This window comes from Carettochelys insculpta, chromosome 3 (genome assembly GCF_033958435.1).
Source record: "Carettochelys insculpta isolate YL-2023 chromosome 3, ASM3395843v1, whole genome shotgun sequence".
In the NCBI taxonomy this organism is placed as follows: Eukaryota; Metazoa; Chordata; order Testudines; family Carettochelyidae; genus Carettochelys; species Carettochelys insculpta.
Window position 1 is genome coordinate 173,381,414 of NC_134139.1, and position 17,091 is coordinate 173,398,504.

Below are 17,091 nucleotides of genomic sequence, written 5' to 3' on the forward strand. Positions count from 1 at the left end.
TTGTGTGTTTACGTATCCACTGTTTGTATTTAAACTTCATAAATATTTTGAACTTAAAAATAATTTTATGACAAAATGTGTGCCTGACATAGCACTGTAAAGGTACTTACTCAGGCAAAAAATCAGGTTTCTATGGGGTCGTTGCAGGGTTGGGTCCTTGTAGAATTCTATCAGAGTCAATAAGAGACAACCTCAACCTGCTCTATTTATAAAAGTGCAGAAAGTGGTTTGGGTCACCCTGGGGGAAAAAATCATGTAAATATTTCAATACAGCCTCAGTTGAGCTGGAGGCAGCTACTTGTGAGTCATCTACTCTGTCCTTTGGAGTTACAGAGATAAAGTGGATGAGGTAATAGCTTTTATTGGACAAATTTTTGCTGGTGAGACAGAGAAGCTGACAGGCCACACAGAGCTCTTCTTCAGGTCTTAGTGACTAAGTCTTTCATTCATTAAACCAGTGGTTTTCCAGATCTTTTATTTTGTGGATCACTTTGAAACAGAGAGATCCCCTCATGAACTCACCAAACTTCCCAATACACTGTCTCCTATTGCACGGTTCTCAGAATGTTTAAACCTACAAACCACCAGGAAGAACAACAGAGACCAACTGCAATCTACAGAACATTTCTGTCCTCACCCATCCTACCAAGTGCATGTTTAGGCATGCCTTGAGTAGCCTAGTCACTCTGGGGCATTCTGTTCCGCTGTTGGACTCTTCTTATGATTACATCCTAAAAGTTAATTTTTCCTCGGATATGTTGTGCATCCCAGTACCTCAGTGTAGATGGAAGGAGACCTCACAAGGTAATTTTCCCCTGGTAGTCCATCTAAATTTTCCCTACCGCAACTTCATCCCATTACCACTTGTTTCTTCACTGACTAATAGAAAAAATGGATCCATTTTGATTCCACTTGTCTTTTCCCTAGGCTGAAATAATCTAGTTCTTTTTAACTTTTCGCTAAAGGTTTTATATTTCCAAACTTGTTTTATTTGTTGTTACTTGGTTGCCTTCCTCTAAACTCCCACCATTTTATCCATGTACCTTTTTAAAATGTGGCACACAAAAGTGAACACCATATTTCAAGTAAGGCCTGGCTGGAGTACAATACAGTAGGGCAGCTGTTTCTCTTATTTCTTCAGAAACATTAATTGGACCTTCCTCCAAACATAGACCCTGTTTGTTCTATTGGATAAGGTACCACAATGTAGGTATGTGGGATATATGGATTTTATTCCTAGTTCTTCCATTTACTGACCATATGACTTGGGTAAGTCATAGTGAGTTGGATTCATAAGAGTGGTTAACTTGACTTTAAGTACCTAAGTCCACTCAGTCCACCATGGATGTGCTCAGAATTCCTAAGCTGTCTAAACTTCAGCAACTGCCCATGTGCCCGGACACCTCAGTCCCAACTTCACTTAATGGCTTAACAACCAGTGCAAGTCCCAGCCCCACTGGCATTCACTCCATCTACCTTGTTTTTGGGGCCCACCCTAATAGGGTGTGCTCAGATCAAGTCTAAACCCTCACAAACATATTGGAGAAGATAATTGCCTTCTCATAGCTCTCAGCACAACCATTAGAGCACTGCTTTCCAGGAGAGAGCCCTAAGCACTGGGCTGAGGTGTAAGCTGTGCAAGTCTCTTTCCCTCTACGTCTATACTACAAGATAAATACGAATTTAAGGCAGTTAAGTCGATTGTACCAAGTGACTGTCTTCACTGTAAATACCATTAGCTCAGTTTGGGGAGCACTAATATTGATAGCGTAATAGCATTGGAACCGGGTGGGTGTAGTGTCAAGTTTGAATTGAACAGTTCAAATGATGGCCAGTGTGGAAGCACCATGTCTTTTAATTGAATTCATTAGCCTCCAGAGGCTGACTGGTACTATTGTACCCAGCTCCTGGCTCCCTGACACTCTCAGGAACCAGGAAACTGACCAGTGCAGCACCTGCCTCCCTGGTGCACCTGGGTCCCAGCTCCCATGAGCCAGGTGCAGCAGCACTAGTTAATTTTCCAGGTTCTCCAAACTGCGGAGACCCAGGAACTGCAGTGCTGCCAGGTGTGGGGGTGCACTAGGACCTGGGGGAAGGGCACAGAATGTGGGGCTTAGGGAACTGTGGGATAGGTTCGCACAATGCACTCTGGTGACAGTCAATGTTTAGCCACTCTAGTGTGGCAACACTAATTTGACTTTGTGTGGACTTTGTGAGAAGTGAGGAAACCCAAAATTGAATTTATAAAACCCGGAGTTATTAAATCAAATTTAAGAAAATCAAATTTATCTGGTAGTGTAGACATTGCCTCAGTCTCTCTCCTGTTGAAGCTGTTTCATTATGTATAAATAATTAGTTACTGGAGAAGGAGAATTGAAACCCAGTGTCTTCCCTTTCAGATGAGTACCTTTACCACTGACTGGACTATAGAGTTATTCTCATTCTTGCTCTGGCCCAATGAATATTTAAGCACTTTAAACAAAACAGGAGGGCTTAAAGAGGAAAGACTGAGCAACCTCCATCCCACAATATTCTATTACCCAGTGTTTCACTTAATCACCTGGATTGTGAGAGACAAGTGAAAAATCCCTTTGCCACATTAAACAGCAGTTGGAAGTTGAATTTAGATCTCCCATATCCTACTTGAATGCCCTAAGAACTGGCTACAAGTTAAAAGGAAGAAAGCAATGTAGTACTTAAGTCCCCCTTGAGAATACCACCTCCATTTTTTCTGTGCCTCAGTTTTTCTTCTGTAAAATAGGAATAATAAGGCTTACACTTCTTGTCAGAGGGCCCCGGTGTAAGGGATAAAAAGCACTACAGCAGTAGTGTATATCATTATTATGTACATTCTTGATAAAGTTAAAATATGTAACTTCACTTCTGTTCAGTTTGAAATTCAGAAACTTCAGTTAAGTTTACAGTTCTCTTGGCTATTTTTAATACTATTCAAGAGTCCTGAAACTATTTCCCTATGTTTACAGTCATTACCTACTGACATCAGATAAAATCAACTGAATTTAGACGCACACACATTACTCGGTTTCTAAAGGAACTCTTCCAAGACAAGCTAGGGCAGGAGTCCCTTTTACAGCTCTAAGAAAAGCACTATTACCAAAGTATTTTCTCCATGCAAAGAAAGTAAGGATTGTGGTGTTCTCTTGGGAAAACATAAGCAGCATTCAATAAAATAATTGGAACAAATGTGACATATTATAGTACTGTATAAAACTTTGTAAATAGGCAGCTCTCAAAAGTCTGAAATGCATGGAACTTGACACTAATATCTAAAATTTCCATAAACTCTAGGGATTTCCCTAATAACAAAAAGACAAATGTGACAGGCTGTAGGCAAAATAATTAGGACTTTCTTTTTCCCAATGAACTCTAAAGGGATTGCCATATATTTCTCAATACTTCATATCAAGGGAAATGATGATTTATTTCGCATCCTGCACAAGTCCACAGGCACTGATTTTAAAAACTGACTCCTGAAGTGACCATATTGCAGCATACTAATATTACAAACATTTAACTTCAGTTCAGTTGCATCCATGTACATTCATAACATAAACTCATAGAATGAATCAACTTTTTGCTTCCATGGGAAAATTACCTGGATTTTCTGAAGGTTCTGTGCAAAATTACATTTAAGAAGGTCACTTTTGATAACCATACAACAAACGCAATTGGCAAACACTACTAACCATTCATTGTTGCAAGATGAATCTTCAGTTCCTTTTTTTTAATATGTGTCTGTTTTAAAATAACTAGCAACATTTTTGACAACAAATCAAAGACTTGAATCACAGTCAAGTCCACAAGGATTCAGGCACTCCTTTTTGCTCTACATATAACTTCATCAGCAAGAACAATATATGCATCACCTAATTTAACTGCAAATGGCACTTTTTTTGCCTGCATCTTCTCTTTAAACAACTCCTAACTGCATCCCAGAAGTCATGAAGCACCAGGCAGATAAGATCACAGTGGTTACCAGGAGTAGTAAATGAGAAAAGCACTACAGGAAATGAACCCTTGTCAATAATCTCAAGAGAGTGCTATTTTTAGGTCAATTGTACCTGAAATTGCTTGGTGGGGTAATTTCTCTTTGGTCCAGACTCTGCTCTGTGAGCCTGTCAGGGTGCTTGTAGGTCCACTGGATTGGATTCACCAATTTTCCTCCAGATTCATTTTCTAAAAGAAAAAAAAATCTCAGCTAAAAGGTGGCAAGCTTAAACATCAGATACTTTCTTGTGTTTTTTGTCTTTTAAATTGATGCTTACAATGAATACACACCATCATGCATTTTAATATAAATATTAGATAACTGATTAATGCAGACAATTTACAAAAATAAAATGGTCTAAATATTTATTCAGTTAGTCAAGTCTTTTATTGGGCCCCACAATTACACTCTGATAAAATTCAGGATGTAAAGTGGCTTTTGTACTATTTTACCATACAACACTAAAACGCTGAACTTAAATCCTATAATGAAATTCAGGCCTTGAATCGTGTGAGCCCTTTGTCTGACAAAGTGTTAAAATGTTTGTTGAATTGCTTAATTTAACATGGTTTGTGCTTAGAACAGTGTGATAAATTCAGTTTTATAAATAAAATATAGCAATGAATAAAAATAATAGCAGTAGTAATAATAATAATCATAATAATAATAAGCCAGATTCTGCCTTTTACGCAAGTTACTTAGATTCACATTGGAACCAGAAATCAGAATCAAACTCTGTTGCTTTTAAAGTTTTCTGAGCTTCACTCTAATATTCTGTTTTGACAATGTAATAGTCAAAATAATATTAAGCCTTTAAACATTAAAGATTTAGTGTTAATAGGTCAAATTTTAAGGTAAAAATGTTTTCTCTAGCATATGTTCAGTATGTTTACCTCTCACGCAGATACAGTGTCATGTTTGAAGCTATTACTCATTGTTTGCCATTACTGTTTCCTGTAATTAAAGAAAAACATATCATGAAATATTGCTGAAGATTAAAAACTTACTCATTTTGCTTAAAGAATAAAAGCCAAGAGAGTGAATTAAAAACCATACTGAAAGCTACAGTGGGTGCATCAGTTGTTTCAGCTATTGTTTCCTGTCTGGAGCTCCAAATTCAAAGATACTCATTAAACTGAGTATATGGCAATAACAGACGAAGTGTTAATAGGGCAGCAGTGGAGTGTATCAGGAAAATGAAGAGACCCTAAGGGGCTCACCATGCTGTTTATGATAAGCTAAATTCAGCAGCATTACCATAAATTCTCTAAAAGGTACTGTACTAAACTTTGCATATATTCCTCCTCAGTCAAGGAAATATGTGAAGAGCTTAGAAGCTGGGACTTAAACAAAACAGCGCACACACACACACACTCTCTCTCTCTCTCTAAAAACAAGCCTGGTATTTCCCTACTGGTTGGAGGTGGGGAGGTACTGAAATAACAAACAGAAGACTCTTAGTGCTTTAAAAATGATGAATTAATATAAATGGAGAGGTTCTGCTGTTCCACTCAGGGGAAGGACCTACTCACAAAAGAATCAGTTTTTATTGTAGAAGTGCAATTACAAATTAAAGGTCTGATCCCACAGCCAGACAAGTAGTTCTATTGAATATTTGGGATTACTCCTGAGATCAAGGACTATTTTTCAGAGCCCTAAATTGTTGATTTCCAGGATATTTTTAAGACAGCATTTTGTGGTAGAAAATTAGCCCTAATATTTAGTAATGTTTCATTAAAATACATAAAATACTGTTAATTTCAACTTTTGAGTTTACTGCATTAAGAAAAAGAGGTTTAAAATCTCTTACATATAACAAAACCTTGATGATGACATGACTCAGTCTTTATACTTTGACCTTAGGGAGAGTATTCTCTAAATAAAGTCAGAGTAAAGTATGCAGGATACAGCCTAATATGGCTATTATTTTTACTGATGCATTATACTGAGAATGCCATTATGCCATATGTCTCCAATTATACACTTGACTAGTCGTAAAAATTATATTTATACAATAAATACACTATTGAAACTTGGTGAAAAAGCTCAGATTGTCTACTTTTTCTATTTTTGTTTATACAGGAAATGCATATTTATCACTTCCAACTTTTGAGCAGGCACTGCAGAGTTTATGCTGTGAATTAATTCCCCTTTTTGTGGTGCTGCTTCAGCACCAAGGCTAGCGACTGTAACCATAGCAGTGTAGAGGCAACCCCCATATGACATCCATTATTCATTACTACTGACAACTCAAGCAGAAAGCAGACGGCTAAACTTTGACTTCTGCAGCAAAATTCAACATATGAGTATCCACCCTCTTTCACTCTCATTCTCCCTCATAACCCAAAAAGGGTTTTATTCTATTATAAATATGCATAATTATTCACCTGATCAATAAAAGAGAATTAACTGCTTGCTTTGAAACACAAAATAATCTTTTATCCCCTTTTTCTTAAAAACTGGACTAATTTTCAAAGGTATTGAGCTCTCATGACTGCTGCTCAAATTACTAGGTGCTTCAGGCACTAACATCTTTGAAAAATCAAACCACAGTTAAATTCAGTTCACAGTGCACTAAGAGGTGCTTAATGCTGACTGTTGTATCCTTGGTCACTCATATTCAAGTTTGGTCTTTAAGGCTGCATCTATACTAGCAAGTTCTTTTTAAAGTTTTTTTGAAAGCCAGGGCTCTTTTGAAAGATCCCACGGATCTTCTACACACAAAATGCATTATTTCAAAAGTAAATCAAAAGAATGTGGTGCTTTTTTCGGAAGAGCTCTTCCTCTCCTAGGCCATGTCTACACATACCCCTCCCTTTCAGAAGGTCCATGTTAATGAGGCATTTCGGAACAGCTTAATGAGGCACTTACATGCATATTCAGTGCCTCATTAGCATAATGGTGGCCAGGTGTGTTGAAAGTGCTGCTTTCAAAACACAGACTGGCTGTATAGGCGTGGGTACTTCGAAATAAGCTCCACACTTTGAAATTCCTTTATTCCCATTTCATTTTGGGAATAAGGGAATTTCAAAGCGTGGGGTTTATTTCGAAGCATCCATGTCTATATAGGCAGTTTGCAGTTTGAAAACAGTACTTTTGAAGCTTAAGTGGCTCCTATTATGCTAATGAGATGCTGAATATGCATGTCAGTGCTCATTAACCTGTTCCAAAGTGCCTCATTAACATGCCCCTTCCAAAAGACACGTCGACACAGCACCAGCTCAGGGGCCGTTTCTACACATGCCACTTTGTCCAAAAGTGGCATGCTAATAAACATCCCAAAATATGCTAATGAGGCACGGATGCAAATTCCCCACACCTCATTAGCATAAGGTCACATGATTTGGAGTCCAGAAAATGCTCTTCTGGACTTCGAAACAACATCTAGAAGTGCAGCCCCTGGGGGCTCTTCTGGAAGGACGTCCTCCTTCTGGATGCCCCTTCTTCCTGAAAATTTTTGGGAAAAAGGGACCTCCACAAGGAGGACTTCCTTCCAGAAGACCCCCAGGGGCTGCGCTACTACACATTGTTTTGGAGTCTGGAAGAGCATCTTCCGGACTCCAAATCATGTGACCTTATGCTAATGAGGTGTGGGGAATTTGCATCTCCCCTCATCAGAATATTTTGGGCCATTTATTAGCATGCTACTCTCTCCGAAAGTGGCATGTGCAGAAACAGCCAGGAAGAGATCCTTCTTTCAAAATAACCTTTTGAAAGAAAGTGTGTAGATATTCTGCAGGCCCTTCTTTCGAAAGAGGGGTCCTCCATGGCACCGGCCAGGGGGTACAGAAACTGCCCGGCCAGCACTCACAACAGAGCTCTATGCTCCCTGCTTCTGGCTACCTTACAGGCACAGAGAGCCCTGGAGACTGGGTGGCAGGAAGCTGAGAGTGTGGTGGCATAAACACACAAGCAGCAGACACCCACACTCAGCCACCTTTGCAGCAACTAGAAACAGCATGGCCGACAGCCAGCTGCTGCATGACCCTCACTGAGCCAGCAGAGGGGTCCCAAGAGCCAGCCCCAGTCCCAGAAAAGAGCGTGCCCTCCTGAACTAAGCCAGAGCTCAGAGATCTGCTGGGCCTCTGGCAGGAGGACGTCTTCTAGACAACCGGCGGGATGAGGCGCAATGTCCTGCCTGTGGCCAGCTGGTCCATGGACTGTGACCTGTGGACACCCTCGCCTCACCTTGGAACAGATACACTCCAAGTTAATGCACCAGTGCTACATTCAGGCAAGGGATGCAGCCAGGCTTTCAGGGGCACGGCTGGTCATCTGACCCTACTACAGGGAGCTCCATACCCTCTTGGGGGGCAAGGGCACCCCAGCATCATCAACCCTGAGTCAGAGGAGCCTCCTGTGGCATCCAAGAAGGATCCAGGGTCACTCCCAGAATGGCAGGGACCCCCCACCCAGACCAGCCATCCAGACCTGGAGACCAAGGCCTCATCAGATGACAATGAGTTGACCTTGGTCATCGCTATCCCATCATGGTCCTCGAGCCAGAAGACCTCCAGCCAGGCAACCCCCAACATCACCCTGGGACCATCCAGTAAGTGTTCAGCACACCACACATCCCAGGCTGACAACCTGGGGGATATTCGGCAGCTCGACATCGAGGCACCAAGGAGACACCTTAACCTTGCCTTCAAACACCTGAATGCACGCTTGACTGGTTAGTGCACCCAGGTGTGATGGCTGTTCAACAGTTCCTGGGAGTGGGAGGAGGAGCCCGTGTATGGCTGCATGAGCCAAGGCTGCAAGTGGTAGGCCGGGTTGCCTACCATACACAGAGGCATGGTGACATCCCTAGTGCAAGCTCCCACTGGAGTTGTGGAAGACCTGTGTGTCACAGGCCCAGCCCAACCAGCCCAAGTAGATGTCCATGAACTGGCCCTGGTGATCCACTTGGGCCTGCAGCACCACTGAATGGTAGCCCTTACAGTTGACATGTAGGCCGGTGCTGTACTCTGGGGTGTGGATAGCAATGTGTGTGCCATTGATCACACTGAAGCAGTGGGGGAAGCAGAGGGCAGTAAACCCTGTGATGGCTGTGTCTAGTTCCCTAATGGGCATGAGCCTCCAGAGCAGCACCCAGTATATTGCCATCATGACCTGCAGGGGACAGAGATTGGGCACACTCATGATGCCCCTGACTCCCCCTGAGTCCCCTCCCTCCTGTGAGGCCACTGCTCCAGCACTGGGCTGGAACTATGTCCCCAGGGGCTAGCCCTTCCTACCCCACCCCCTTGCCCCTCCACCCCCAGCCCACAAAGGTCCCCCTTGCCTGGCAGCCCCCTCCTCACTCCCCATGTTGAGCTTGCAAGCAGGGCATGCCTTACCTCCATGAGGATGGCCCCAACAGTGAACTTGCCCACCCCGAACTATTGCACCATACAGCAGTATCTGTCTGGGGTGGCGAGTGTCCAGATTGTGATGGACGAGCACTTCTCCAGGGTCAGGGCAGGCCACATCCAGGTGTCCTGGCATCAGAGGGTGGGGGTCAGCCAAATGTAGAGCTCCATGAAAGTGTCTTTCTTCATACAAAAGTTCTGGAGACAGTACACATTGTCCCACTTGGCCAGGACTAGGCAGTCCCACTAGCTCTGACTGGCAGAGTAGCACCAGAGGCACTGGGTTGCCCTGCAGGGTGGGGCGCTGGCCAGAGCCATGGTGCATTGGGGATCCTGAAGACAGGGCTCGACCACTGGCACAAGTAAATGGCAAAAGTAAGGAGGGTGGCCAGCCACCCAGGCAGGGCATGCAGGTGGGTCTGGGGCTGTACTGGGTCCACAGCTCTGAGGGCTGAGCTTCAGGACCATGCACAGGCTCTGCAAAGCTGCATGAAGCAGGGTAGGCCTCAGCATGTGCAGAAAGCGGTGTTTGGAGGGGTCCTTTAAGGGGGCACATGTCCAGCACTCCCAGACGTGCTCACCAGCCATGTGACCCCATCTGTGGCATTTCCTGTTCCGTTATTTCGAAAGAGCCACCAGGGCTGTATGTCCACTCTTTTTCAAAGCAGCAGAGTGACCCTTTGAAAGAGGAGATCACTTTTTTAATCCTCCTTCTACGTGTGGACATGATCTTTCAAGAGACAATCTTTCTGAAGATATCTTCCAGGTGGACAGCCTTCAAAAGATCACTGTACTGTGGACATATCCTAAGGGTATGTCTACACAGCAAAATTGCTTCAAAATAGCAGCTGTTATTTCAAAATACCTTTGCTAGCATGTACACAGTGCTACTTCAAAATAAGCCGACTGCTATTTTAAAATTATTTCAAAATAGGTAAACCTCATTCCATGAGGAATAGCACCTATTTATAAATAGTTATTTTGAAATAAGGGCTGCGTAGACAGAGAATAGAGCCTATTTCAAAATAAGACATACAGTTTGAATGCATTCCAATGACTTAGTACAGTGTTCCCCAAATGGTGTTCTGCAGAACCTTGGGGTTCTGTGAAGTGAAAATAAGGGTTCCATGAGAAAATTCAATTCCAATAGCTGACTTCTCTGTGGCTCCCTTCCCTGCCACCACTGAAACAGAAGAACTAAATATAATTGGTTTAATGTCTGGCAGGGCAGCGGGAGGTATCTGGCCATTAAACCAACTTCCAGCATAACACTTCCACACTAATCTTCCTTCTGCTGGGTGCACATGGCCCAGCCAGCACTACAGATGGGTTAGTCCTGGGGGCCAGTTTGGAGCTGAAAGGGGTTAATCCTGAGAATGAGGGGTAGGTTTGCAGGATGGAGGTAAAGTTTAGGGTAGGGGGGCAGATTTGTAGGCTGAGGAAGGTAAAACCTGGAGACTGGGGCTGTGTTTGGGGTGCTGAACGGGATAGGGACTGGGAATGGGGTTTGAGTTTAAAAGGGTTCTGTGGCCATTGGGAAACACTGACCTAGCACACTTTAAATTAATGCTGCAGAGACAGAAATATAGGTTGCTCATGTAACAGTGAGGGTTGAATGTGTCCTAAGCTGTGTCTACACGTGCACGCTACTTCGAAGTAGCGGCACTAACTTCGAAATAGCGCCCATCGCGGCTACACGTGGCGGGCGCTATTTCGAAGTTAACTTGATGTTAGGCGGCGAGACGTCGAAGTCGCTAACCTCATGAGGGGATCGGAATAGCGCCCTACTTCGACGTTCAACGTCGAAGTAGGGACCGTGTAGACGATCCGCGTCCTGCAACGTCGAAATTGCCGGGTCCTCCATGGCGGCCATCAGCTGGGGGGTTGAGAGATGCTCTCTCTCCAGCCCCTGCGGGGCTCTATGGTCACCGTGGGCAGCAGCCCTTAGCCCAGGGCTTCTGGCTGCTGCTGCGGCAGCTGGGGATCCACGCTGCAGGCACAGGGTCTGCAACCAGTTGTCAGCTCTGTGGATCTTGTGTTGTTTAGTGCAACTGTGTCTGGGAGGGGCCCTTTAAGGGAGCGGCTTGCTGTTGAGTCCGCCCTGTGACCCTGTCTGCAGCTGTGCCTGGAACCCTTATTTCGATGTGTGCTACTTTGGCGTGTAGACGTACCCTCGCAGCGCCTATTTCGATGTGGTGCCGCGCAACGTCGAAGTTGAACATCGACGTTGCCAGCCCTGGAGGACGTGTAGACGTTATTCATCGAAATAGCCTATTTCGATGTTGCTACATCGAAATAAGCTATTTCGATGTTGGCTTCACGTGTAGACGTAGCCCTAGAGTGCAGTTACTGCCTAGCCCGTAAGAAAGGCATGTTTATGGATAAACTAAGTATCAGAGGGGTAGCTGTGTTTGTCTTCATCTGTAGTCCTGTGGCACTTTCTTGTTGTTTTTTCAGATACAGACTAATACAACTACCCCTTTGATACTTGTCACCATGCCAGGCACTGTATTTTGCCATATGGAGTGGAAATCCATAAGCCTCATGAAAAAAACTAGCACAGATACAGACATCATCTTCCTCTCCAAATGCAAACGGATGGACATCAGACCAAAAGGACAGAAGGTGAAAAACCCACTGCAATCGACATACTGCACAGATTATGGTGAGAGATTGTGCCATACGATCTCTAAGAAACTGAGGAACCACCTGATCAGCATCCTGTACAGCAAACAGAAAAACATCAAAAAAGAGCTCTCAAATCTCGAGACTCATAAAAAACAACCTTCCAAACAAACCTCCACATGGCTGGCCTTTACTAAAACAAGACAGGAGACTTACAATGCACACTTCACTTCTCTGCAGAGAAAAAAAGGACAGTAGACTATCTAAACTCCTACTTGCCATGTGGGGCCACAATAGTGGTACCCTTTACTCACCCAGCAATATTGTCAATCTATCCATATACACACTTAGCCCAGGAGAAGACTCAGCCCTATCGCAGGGATTCTCTTTTTGCCCTACCACCCTCACAAACTTGACACAGTTCTGTGGGTATCTGGAAGCCTACTTTAGCCATCTCTGACTCGAGGAGTACACTCAGCCCTTGCTCTATGAGCACAATTGGCTCCCAACTTTGTGCTCATAGGCAAAAACTCATAAGAGGGACACTGAATTCTCATTAAAATACATGTAAAAGTCTCCGGATTGGTTCCTAGAGCTTGGTGAAGGAGCCGGTTGTGGGGTTGGGGTCTGGCTGTGGTGGGTTAGGTCTATCAGGCTGGCAGGGAGGGGAGGCGAGGGTCAGGTTGCCGCAGGTTGGGGTTGTGGGGCCGGCACAGGGGTCAGGCTGCCGCAGGGCCGCTGTAGGGCCAGTGGCTGGGGAGGGGGTTAGGCTGCCATGGGGCTGGTGGGAGGGGAGGGGGTCAGGCTGCCACAGGTAAGCACTGTGGGGACTGTGGGGGGTCAGGCTGCTGCAGGGCCAGCAGGGGGTCAGGCTACCTCAGGGCCAGGGGTGGGGGAAGGGGTCAGGCTGCTGCAGGGCCGTCAGAGGTGGCGGGGGTCAGGCTGCCATGGGTAGTGGCTCCGGGGCCGGCGGGGGGGTCAGATTAGGGCAGGTTGGAGCCACCGGGAGGGGATTAGTCTTGTATAAGTGGGGTCAGTTAAGGCAAGTAAATGTGTCCCACTTTAAAGCAAGTACTTGTAAGTGAAGTACTCATTTAATGAGGGATGAGTGTATTTCCAACATGACATTGAACATGCACTGATCCACAGATATCCACCCACCTGCAGTACAAGAAAAAGAATTCTGAATGGTCGAAATGACAGACTGGACCTACACACAGAGTGCTTCTGCTGATGTCCACAGACAGAAATTGTGGAAATGAGGCATCACTTGTCCCAAAACCTCAGCCGTGTAGAATGCAATGTCATCAATAGCCTCCAAAATAACTCTGACAATATAATCCAAGAAGCTGACAAAGAAGGTGCTCTTGTCATCATGAATAGGACCAACTATCAAAAGGAGGCTTCCAGGCAACTCTCCAATACCATATTCTACAAGCCACTGTCCTCTGATCCCACTGAGAAGCATACAAAGAACCTACACTATCTGCTCAAGACCCTCCCTACAAATGGATGCACCCTCAGAACCCCAACCAGGTTTATTCTATCTATTACCCAAGATCCATAAACCTGGATTTTCTGGATATGTGGACTCCCTACTCAGACCCTAAGTTACCAGCACTCCTAGCTATCTTCAAGACACCACCAACTTTCTTAGGAAACTACAATTTATTGGTGACCTTCCTGAAAACACCATCCTGGCCACTATAGATGTAGAGGCCTTTTACACCAATATCCTACATGAAGATGGACTTCAAGCTGTTAGGAACATTATGCCTGATGAGGCCAAGGCACAAATGGTGGTGGAGCCTTGTGGCTTAGTCCTCACCCACAATTATTTCAGATTTGAAGACAATCTATACTTCCAAATCAGTGGCACTGTTATGTGTACCTGCATGGCCCCACGGTATGCCAACATTTTTACAGTTGACCTGAAACAACACTTTCTCAGCTCTCCTTCCCTAGTGCCCCTCCTCTAGTTGCACTACATTGATGACATATTCACCTTCTGGACCCATGGAAAGGAGGCTCTTGAAGTGCTCCACCCTGATTTCAACAGTTTCCACCCCCACCATAAATGTCAGACAGGACCAGTCCACACAAGAGATCTACTCCCTGGGCACTAGAGTGCAAATAAGTGATGGTCACATAAACAGCACCCTATACTGGAAACTCACATACTGCTATTCTTGCCTACATGCCTCCAACTTCCATCCAGGGCACACCACATGATACATTATATACAGGCAAGCACTAAGGTACAACCGCATTTGCTCCAGTCCCTCAGACAGAGACAAGCACCTACAAGACCTTTACCAAGCTTTCCTGAAACTACAATACCCATCTAAGGAAGTGAAGAAACAGATTGACAGAGCCAGATATGTACCCTGAAGCCACCTGATACATGACAGGCCCAACAAGGAAAGTAACAGACCACTACTGGCCACCACATACAGTCCCCAGCTAAAATCTGTCCAACATTCCATCAGTGACCTACAACCCATCCTGGACAATGATCCTTCAATCTATTAGACCTTCAGAAGCAGGCCAGCCCTAGCCTACAGATAGCCCGTCAACCTGAAACAATTTCTCAATCTATTAGTCTATACAGTGCTACAGGATTTCTTGTTGTTTTTAGATAGGCTAAGTGACTTGGCCTTTGAGATAGGATGTGATAAGCCTTGGCCTCAGACATGTGACAGCCTAAGAATGGTGAACACCTCGGACTTGATAACTAGTGTTATAAGCAAACGATTTTTGAAATAGTGGAACGCAGTCCAAGGCCCATTGTGCCCTGAAAACCTTCCTTGAAAGGGTCACATCCTGATTAGTGCTGATGAGCTGCAATTCCCACTGAAGTCAATAGGAGCTTCAGGGCTCATTACCAGTCAAGAAGGGAAGGAAACAATAAAATGGAATCACAGGAATATGTTCAGTAGCACACAGATCTCATGTAGCTTCCTGCTATACTTTAATGGCCTGTGTACCTCTCTTCAGTATAGACAAGTAACTCAGCTATCACAGTCACTGGGATTGTTTGTTGTAGTAATTTTCATTTGCTTTATATTTATTGAAAGGAGGTGAAGTAATTGCACCCATTTCCAATAAACTTGGTAATTGAAAAGAATCAATGGACTTAATATGCACAAGTTATTTATGATTACAACTAGGCTTTAAAAGAGGACAGCAAATGTAAATTTACAGCTTCACAACTACAAACCTTTTTGTTATTTGGCCACAGCCTGACTCAAAACATGGTGGACCCAAACCTACTCTTTCTGGCATCAGTGATTTCTGCCATTCACGTAAGCTGACACAGAGATTTATCTTCTTAAAACAAACATAAGGAGACTTTACAGAAGAAGAGCCCCAAAATGACAAGGAGTCAGTTGCCTAATTGTTCAGTCAGAATGTGATGGTCTGAATCCATTTTTAAAACCAGGCAATTTATTCTAAGAAACAGTAACTTTAACTGAATTGCTGGGGTCCTACCAGCCCAATGAAGCAATACACTTACAGCTGTCATGAGTACTAAGTCTGGTGAGTCTTTATATTGCAGTTTTTCTAAAGTTTACCCTCAGTAAATAGTGCTGCTGCCAGTCCTATTTTGTGGCAAATCTAAGCCTCAGCCTTACACTGTGTAACACAGAAAAAGGGCAATTAAAAGGGGAGGAATTAACACAAGGCATGTCCTTTGTCTGGGAAAGGTGACATCCATCGCTGACATTTAGTGCCATCTGCAAGTCTGAGACTGTCAACACTGAAAACAGACAGTGCATCAGCTTCCTTGCATGCACTGCGTGGCCTGTTTTCCTGATGTCAAGCTCAGCTTAGGTATGATTAATGGCGCAAAGAATCAGTTGCTGCCCAACAAGGATTTAAAATTAATGAGGAAACAACATAACTGGCACTGAAGGGGTTTTGGGGGAAGGTTGTATGTATTTCTCAAAGTAGGGGCACAATCTTGCCTTTGCGACTGTGAGGCATGCTGGCATTATGGCTTCAGGGGGTTGCTCTGAAGCACTATTTGTTGTTGTTCCAAATGAGTACCAAACCTTGCTGCCACTAGCAACACACCTAATGCCAAAGGTAGCATGCTTACAGGACAAAACAGAGTCTGACATTATCCCAAGGTAAGCTGTACAGTACATATTAGCTGTGGAGTGTTGCCAAGCTAGCGAGCCCTCACCTAGCATTCAAGGGAGCTCAAAGTCTCCATATTCCGCTCTGCTCTTGCATGAGGGCAAAGGGATCCATGGAGAAACAGGCTTGCCGAATACCATCCCACCCACACAATACAGGCCAAAATTTTGCCCTATATCTTGAAATCTAACTGCCTGCTCCACAGATATTTGTGATAGGGGAAATGCTTTTGAAGATAAAATCTCTTGATTTTAGATGCATTTTAAAAGTATAAACAAACAAACAAACAATAAATAAATCCAAAGATTCACATTCACCTTCCAGAGCACCATTGCCCAATAAAAAGAAAACCAGCCACCATTCTAAAAGGGGGATGTCAATGAACCTAAGTGTTCCACAGTCCAGTGACTCTCCCTGTCTGTATCAGCTTAGGTACCACAATGATGGTATCTCCAGCAAATATTGTTAGAGTGATAGAAATTCACATAAAAATGAATAATGTGTTTACAATAGTTGCACAGAGGTAGCTGTGTTAATCTGTGTCTTCACAAAACAAAAAAGCAGTCATGTGGCACTTTAAAGACTAACAAAATAATTTATTAGGTGAAGGGCTTCCATGGGGCAGGCCCACTTCTTCAGATCGATCTCCTAAGCTCAAAGCTTATCACCTAGTAAATTATTTTGTTAGTCTTTAAAGTGCTACATGACTGCGTTTTTGATTTGTTTACAATAGTGTTAGGTCACACCATTTTACAGTAGACAATTGCAGTTTAAGTATTTTATTGCGAGTGCATGTGGCCAATGGGCACACATTTGTGAATCCACTAAAAGGTGCCAAAATCTAGTTACAGCAATTCATACTATGGCTACATCCACACTACAGTGATCTTTCAAAAGAAGTTCTTCCAGAAGATCTCTTCTGAAAAAACTTCTTTCAAAAGAGCACACCCACACACAAAA